At 49.4% G+C, this 8,115-nt stretch overlaps 1 long non-coding RNA gene across 1 annotated transcript; it reads right to left on the bottom strand.

The window, feature by feature from the left end:
* Positions 1 to 3,802: 3,802 nt before the first annotated feature.
* Positions 3,803 to 7,411, bottom strand: LOC127333439 (uncharacterized). Its single transcript, XR_011751967.1, has 2 exons — positions 4,316 to 7,411; positions 3,803 to 4,224 (listed from the first exon to the last, which is right to left on the bottom strand). It is a non-coding gene; the product is annotated as an uncharacterized lncRNA (long non-coding RNA).
* Between the last annotated feature and the right edge of the window lie 704 nt (positions 7,412 to 8,115).

The following is an 8,115-nucleotide window of genomic DNA, read 5'->3' as shown; positions in this document are numbered from 1 at the left end:
GTAGATTCGTAGATCTAGAAGGGTTTCCCGCGGGAAGGAGCATAGCTCATGTTTTCTCTTACATCAAGTCTAATCTCAGATCTGAGCCAACTAGGCTATTTGTAGTAGGTGGGGCGAAGGGATAAGTTACAACTAAAAGTGTTGTTATGCTGAAGTTCGATGGGGCGGAAGTTCCGGTCAACTTGGGCGGAAGTTCCGGTCAGGGGCGGAAGTTCCGGTCTGGAGGGGCGGAAGTTCCGGCCGGGGCGGAACTTCCGGCCGAGTTCCGGCCTTGTTCCGGAATTGCGCCAATGTCCCGCAGTAACATCCAGTATGGTTTTCGCCGACTTTCGGAACTTGGGCGGAACTTGGGCGGAAGTTCCGGCGGGCGGAAGTTCCGGTCCTCTGGGGTGGAAGTTCCGGCTGGACTCTGTTTCCTGGGCGCTGGAAGGCATCTTGAGAGCATCTGGCCGGAAGTTCCGGTCCTGGGGGGCGGAAGTTCCGGCCTGGGCGCTATAGCTCCATCTTCATCATTTCCAGCTCTCTCTCCATTGGCTTGGTCTCCATGGCTTGCGTCTTGGTCGATGTACCTGATTGAACATAGGGTATTGGCATGAAGTAGCAAGCCATCCAAAGGAGTATCAAAAGCATACGTGGATAGGAGCAAATTCACCTCATCATGTAGAGCTTTAACTCGGGCTCGCGTCATTGGTCCACTTGGGGGACTTGTTGGTCTTGGTGTAGCGACGTCGGTGAGCGGGGCTACATCATCTCCCCCCCTTGGGAAAGAGTCGTCCTCGACTCGTGCACCTCCTCATCTCCATGATAGGGCGACAAGTCCGAGACGTTGAACGTGTTGCTCACCAAGTACTTGGATGTCGGAATGTCGATGATGTAAGCGTTGTTGTTGATGCGTTTGAGGACCTTGAAGGGGCCATCTCCTCTTGGCTTGAGCTTGGAGTTGCGCTCATGAGGGAACCTTTCCTTCCTGAGGTAGATCCAAACGAGGTCTCCTTCTTAGAATATTCTTTCCTTCTTCTTGGCGTTGATGCGGTTTGCTTGACGAAGCACATGTGCTTGTATGGTTGCTCTTGTTTCTTCATGTAGCTTCTTCACGGCGGCGGTGCGCTTGTCGAAGTCCATGTTGGTCCGCTCATGAAGGGGAAGCGGAAGTATGCCGAGTGCCGTGTAAGGTTCGAAGCCGTAGACTACCATGAAGGGGCTCCTTGATTTTGTCTTGTGCTTGGCGCGGTTGTAGGCGAACTCCGCATGAGGAAGGCACTCCTCCCATGACTTCAAGTTCTTCTTCACGAGGATGCGTAGGAGAGTAGAGAGGCTTCGATTGACCACTTCCGTTTGGCCGTCCGTTTGCGGGTGCGAGGATGATGAGAATAAGAGCTTCACTCCAAACTTTGCCATGAGCGACTTCCAAAGATAACTCATGAACTTGACATCTCGATCCGACACAATGCTTTGCGGTACTCCATGTAGGCGAACAATTTCCCTGAAAAACAATGAAGCAATGTGTGAAGCATCGTCGCTCTTATGGCAAGGTATGAAATGAGCCATCTTAGAGAATCTATCCACTACCACAAATATAGAATCATGACCGTGCTTAGTGCGAGGCAAGCCTAGAACAAAATCCATGCTAATATCGGTCCATGGTGCATATGGAATAGGCAATGGAGTGTAAAGACCATAAGGGTTGGAGGTAGACTTAGCTTGTAAGCATGTTGTACACCGTCGGCAAAGGCGCTCCACATCGCGCTTCATTCTTGGCCAATAATAGTGAGTGGAGAGCATGGCATATGTCTTTTCTCGTCCAAAGTGTCCCATAAGACCACCACCATGCGATTCTTGTAAGAGCAAAAGGCGAAGCGAAGACGTGGGAATACAAAGTTTGTTTCCCTTGAACAAGAATCCTTGGTGCAAATAGAAATCATCGATGCCCTTGTCACTAGAACACTTTGCAAAGATTGGGCCAAAGAAAAGATCGGAAGCATATAAATCTTTGATTTCATCAAGACCCAAAACACTAATATCCAAACGAGTGAGTAAGAGGGTGAGTATGCGGGAAAGAGCATCCGCCACAACATTGTCCTTGCCCTTCTTGTATTTGATTACATATGGAAAGGACTCAATGAACTCAACCCACTTTGCATGTCTTTTGTTCAAGTTGTGTTGACTTTTCAAATATTTCAAAGACTCATGGTCGGAGTAGATAATAAATCTTTTGGCCAAAGATAGTGTTGCCAAACTTCAAGAACACGAACCAAAGCATAAAGTTCCTTGTCATATATAGGATAGTTGAGGCGTGCGCCATCCAACTTCTCGCTATAGTATGCCACAGGTTTTCCATCTTGCATAAGCACTCCACCAATACCGAGTCCACTCGCATCACATTCAATCTCAAAAGTTTTGGAAAAGTTTGGAAGAACAAGAAGTGGTGCCTCGGTAAGTCTCTTCTTCAACTCATCAAAAGCTTTTTGTTGTGCCTTGCCCCACACAAATGGAACATTCTTTTTCGTAAGCTCATTCAAAGGGCAAGCAATGGTGCTAAAATCTTTCACAAAGCGGCGGTAGAAACCGGCAAGTCCATGAAAACTTCGAACTTGACCAACATTGGTAGGAGTGGGCCAATTGTGGATGGCCTCAACCTTGGAAGAATCAACTTCAATACCATTAACGGAAACCACAAAGCCAAGGAAAACCAATTTGTTTTGAGCAAAGGTGCACTTGGGGAGGTTAGCATAAAGCTTTTCATGACGCAAGATGCACAAGACCTCTCTCACATGTTGCACATGGTCCTCGAGACTTTTGCTATAAATGAGAATATCATCGAAATAGACAACCACACTCTTGCCAATGAGAGGTCGCAAGATGTGATTCATGAGTCGCATGAAAGTAGATGGAGCATTTGAAAGGCCAAATGGCATGACAAGCCATTCATAGAGACCAAGTTTGGTCTTGAATGCCGTCTTCCATTCATCACCTATTGCCATGCGGATTTGATGGTAGCCACTACGCAAATCAATCTTAGAGAAAATCGTGGCACCGCTCAATTCATCAAGCATGTCATCTAAACGCAGAATGGGATGGCGGTATCGAACGATAATGGCATTGATGGGGCGACAATCCATACACATTCGTTGTGTGTCATCCGGTTTAGGAACAAGAATCACGGGAACCGCACAAGGGCTTAAGCTTTCACGAACATACCCTTTTTCGAGGAGGTCTTGTATTTGTCGTTGGATCTCCTTTGTGTCTTCGGGGTTGGTGCGGTAGGCGGCGCGGTTTGGTAGAGGAGCGCCGGGTATGAGGTCGATGCGGTGCTCAATCCCTCGAAGCGGTGGTAGTCCATGAGGTAGCTCGTCGGGGAAGACATCTTGGAACTCCTTCAAAAGAGACAACAAAGACGAAGGAAGTGTTGTTAAGTTGTTAGTCTCCGATGATGGTCCCTTGCAAATGAGCACGTAGTGCAATATGGTGGATGGGTTGTGGTTGATGCGGCCTAAGGCGACGTGGGTTGCCCGATCTCACGAATTGACCGAGGGAAAGGCGGGGGAGAGGAAGAACACGAAGAACACGGCGATGAACACGATGAACACACGCGAACACACACCAACCCGATACAATTCCGGTTTACTCCCGATAGCCCGAACCACTATCCCGATAGAATCTCTCAAGGGAGAGACATGCGGTAGAATCCCCGAGAGGAAGATCGGTATACGATCGGTGGAATCACACAAGTGAGAGACCGGTGGTAGAATCACAAGTGTGAGAGACTAATCATATAAGGAGTGCCCTGATACAATAGATATGATAATCTAAGGAGGGGGTTTCCCTAATCCCAAAGGGATGGTGGAGGCATGAGCCAAATTCTAGTTCATCTACTCTTCCTAATGAAGGGGGAGGTGGGAGCCTATATATAGGGAGCCACTAAGGAGGGGTAGTTTAGGGAAACAAAGGGGTACATGGGCCTTGGCCCGAATTGAATTGTGGCAGGCGTCTTCTCTCCTAGGCGACCTCCGACGCTCTTCTTCCTTCTTCTCTTCCATGCCTCCGTGACCTCGGCCTTGAGTGTGGTTCTTGACGTTGACGTGCATGATGAAGCGTAGACCGTAGGTCGGGCTACATCATCTCCCCCCACTTGAAAAAGAGTCGCCCTCGACGATGAGTCTTCGTGAATGTGTAGAGGAGGTAGATGACACCAACACTTGAATGTTCCTTCACTTGTCGAGAGCCCTATCAATAGCACACGAAAAGCAAAGGAGCAATCAAAGCGTAGCCAAAGTTCATTGGATTTAGCAAGAGAGAGCAAGTAGAAGGAGGTCACCTTAGCAAGATGTCGGTGTGCTCTCATTGAGAGATCTTGTGTAGTCGAAGTGTGCGAGCGAAACCATTCATTGGAGCTCACTTGTATCATGCTCTCAAGAGCTCTTTTTGTCAACTCGTGCTCAATCGAGGTTGACATTGGAGTTTGGGTACCTACACACATGTTAGACAACAAGAACAACGTGTGTGCATGGTATATGAACACATCATCCATCATGATGCGCCATTTCTTTTGCACATCACCATTAGCATTAAGCGAAGCATCATAATAGATATGGTGAATATGCGGAGTAAACATGGGAACATGCTCAACATGGATATATGCAAAGTCTCCAAAATGTGAGAGAGCTATGGGGGCAATCTCATTTACAAGTATGTTAACATTATGGCAAACCAAGCATTGGAAAGAGAAAGTATTCAACATTTTGGTTGCACTAATGGGAGAATATTGCAAGCATGTAGCACAAAACATGTTCAACATTTGATCATTGTTGTCGACAAACCTAGGGAAAGAGCAATTGTTCATCAAGGTTGTCACAACACAAGCATTATCATTTTCATTGCAAGCAATACATGGGAAAGAGCAATTGTTCGACACATTGCAAGCAAAAGGAGAGAAAGTGAAACTCTCATAGCATGGCATGGTCATATGGTCACAAGCAAGTAATTCCACATGGTCAACATTATTATCAAGCAAAGCATCACATGGGAATAAGAAAGGAGCATGTGTCATAGCAATTGTATCATCATCATCATGCATGCACTCACAATTCATCATGTCCACTAGTGGGATCATGGCATCATCAACACCCATATAGGTACCTTTGTAGTCCCGCTCATATGAGGTAGGTGTTGTGGAAGAGGTAGGCTCGATGTGGCCTCCATGTTCATCTTCAAGCAACAAGCATGGTGTGATATCATCATCTTCATGCACCATGTACATCTTCTCCATGATCGGCGTCTCGTCATCCATGGAACCTAATGAGACACGAGAGAACACACTAGAGGTAGAGGGTAAGTTGTTAGAATTCGAAATGGCCTCACAAGACCTATCAACTACCACTCTCATCTCACACGGTGTATCACTCATGCTCTCGAAGTGGAGGCACTCATCAAGCTCACATATAGTGGAGTCACTCATCTCACATATAGTGGAGTCGCTCATCTCACATATAGTGGAGTCCCTCATCTCCATGGCAATGGCGTCGTCGATGTCCGAGCAACCTAGCAAAGAGGAAGACAACACAAGCGGAGTAGAGGTCAAATTGTTAGAAATCGAAACATCCTCACTCGACTCATGGTGTGTATCACTCTTGCTCTCAAGGTGTTTGAAGTATGCGTTGCACTCGGCTTTATCTTTGGGTGTCATTTGGGCTTCTCGAGCATCTAGCTCGGCGAAGTATGCTCTCATCTCGGCGTGCTCTAGTGGGGTCATCATTAGTATCTCTCACTAGGATCGGTGTATATGTATGGTGGAAGGAAAACTACACAAGTATCTCACCTATCAAGAAAGTATCGGAAAAGTGCTTCAAGTCAAGAGCAAAGCCAAAATGTATCGGGGTTACTCACAAACACACTCAAACCACACGCAAAAGGCTAAGAAACACTATATGTGATGGGTAAGGGGTGGATAGCAAACGAAAAAGATCAACGGAAAAGTCTATTGTCAAATGTGGGTAAGATCCAAAGTCAAATGTCAAAAGTGGTGATCTATGTCAAGGAAACACGGAAACGCACACAAGAAAGAATAATGGGGTTAGCGCGACCAAGGAAGTGAGCAAGTAACAAAGATGGTCCTAACGAAGACTATAAGCTCGATGTCGCGCCAACACAAGAGAGACCGTAGCTTGGTTGCACAAGAAAGAAGCAACAAGGGTCACTCTTCTCTTATCTCTCTTAGTGCGCACAAGCTTTGCACTTCTCGGTATTGGTGGACACACACTCTTTTCTATTTTTTTCTCTTTTTTTTCACTTTTTTTTTCTCTATGATTAGAAGCTTTATTTCTCTCTATGTATATATCACACTTTTCTTCTTTTGTGTATTTTTTCTCACCGAGCTTGCTTCGGAGCTTTGCTCAACACAACACACACACACACCCTCTCACGGTCGTGACACTTGTGCAATGCTTCGCAACGTTCGGAAAGCCATTCTCAATGGGATAGGTACGCAAAGGAAGAAAGGGGCTACAAGGGGTGGGGGGGCAAGTGATACCTATTGATGTTAGGCGGTGCCGGAACACGAACTTGCGATGATGTTGAGGTGGTGTCGATGATGGTGTCGAGCTTGCGCCGGAATCCGGGGTGCCAAAGGTGTCGCCGCGGTGTCGATGTAGGCGCGACGCGAATGTTACAACCAATGCACTCCAAAACGGAAACCGAGCAAATTAAGTCAATGCCCGAAAAGTTGGGTCAAAACTAGCGGTCAAAAGTTGGGCTCCAAAAATCGTCAAAAATTAGAGATGGGCTATGTGGAGTATTTGGGAGATGCTGTTAAAATTTGGAGTCAAACGGACTCCGGAAAGTTGTCAAAATTTGGGGCAAAAAGAGGAGTCAGAATTGGCCAAAATCTGGGTCAAAACTGCGGAATCCGGTCATGGGGCCGGTTGGACCGGATCCTGGGCTGGACCGTCCGGTTGCCGCCCGGTTGGCGCCCGGTCCGAGCTGATTTTTCTGGTTGGCGCCCGGTTTGGTTCCGGTTTGGACCGGATTTTGCGCGAATTATTGTGCGTGCGAGGAAGGAAATCAAGTGGAGGAAGCGCGCATGCGGAGGGAGCTTGGGAATTGACTAGCTGGGAAAATAAGCTGATGCGTGCGCCCGGGCAATCGAGCGAAGCTGGCGATGGAGCTTGCTTGGCGGGTGGGCGCGCGCGGCCGTGGTGCTGCAGCAGCGCGTGTTGGGCAGGGAGCGGCGGCGTGGTGCTGTAGCAGCGCGTGCGTGGTGTGTTGGGCATCGAGCAGCGAGGTGCGGGGCAGGGCCGAGGAAGGCGCGCGGCCTGGTGGCGAGGGGAGCGGAGGCGCTTGGGTGGTGGCTTGGCGGCGCTTGGGCGGGCGCGCAGCAAGCGGCTTGGCGGCGCAGGCGAGCGAAGCTGGGAGCTGGGGCCGCGCTGGCGTGTGCGGAAGCTGCGGCGCGGCGGCCAGTGAGCATGCAGCGAGGATGCAGAGGTTGGGCGCGGGCCGCTGCAGGGCCAGGAGGCGAGCGTGGCAAGCGGCGGAGGGTGGCGCTGCGGGGAGGCGGCCCGGTCGAGCGGAGAAGGAAGCGCGGGGCGGTTGGAGAAAAACGAGGGCGAGGCCCTTGGCCGGCGGTCGGGCGTGCTGCTGGCGCGGTTCGGGGCCAGAGGCGGGCGGCGGGCCAGGCAGCTGGGCGCGGGGCGAGGTGGGCTGGCGGCTGTGGTTGCTGCGGCCCGTGGGAGGTTGAGCGCTGCGCGCAGGTGGTCGGCGGCTGTGGTTGGTGCGGGGCGGCTCGGAGAAGAAGCTGTTCTTCACAGCTTTTGACAGAAAACGGACAGGAATCGCTCAAATTCGCACCAAATTGGACGAAATTGATGGGGAAAAGTGGGGGAAAACATAGATCAGCACCAGCAACATCAAATCAATGGATCAAAACCACAAAAAAACGCAACAAATCCGGAGATCAATTTTCGAGCTATTTTTTGGGGCAATTTTTGGGGAAATTTTTTTTGGGCGAAATTGGAGAAATTGGGAGGTCAAATTCGTGACAACCTTTGCTCTGATACTATATGATGCGGCCTAAGGCGACGTGGGTTGCCCGATCTCACGAATTGACCGAGGGAAAGGCGGGGG

This window comes from Lolium perenne, chromosome 2, assembly GCF_019359855.2.
Source record: "Lolium perenne isolate Kyuss_39 chromosome 2, Kyuss_2.0, whole genome shotgun sequence".
In the NCBI taxonomy this organism is placed as follows: domain Eukaryota; kingdom Viridiplantae; phylum Streptophyta; class Magnoliopsida; order Poales; family Poaceae; genus Lolium; species Lolium perenne.
The sequence above is the reverse complement of the archived record's forward strand: the minus strand, read 5'-3'. Positions and strand labels throughout refer to the sequence as shown.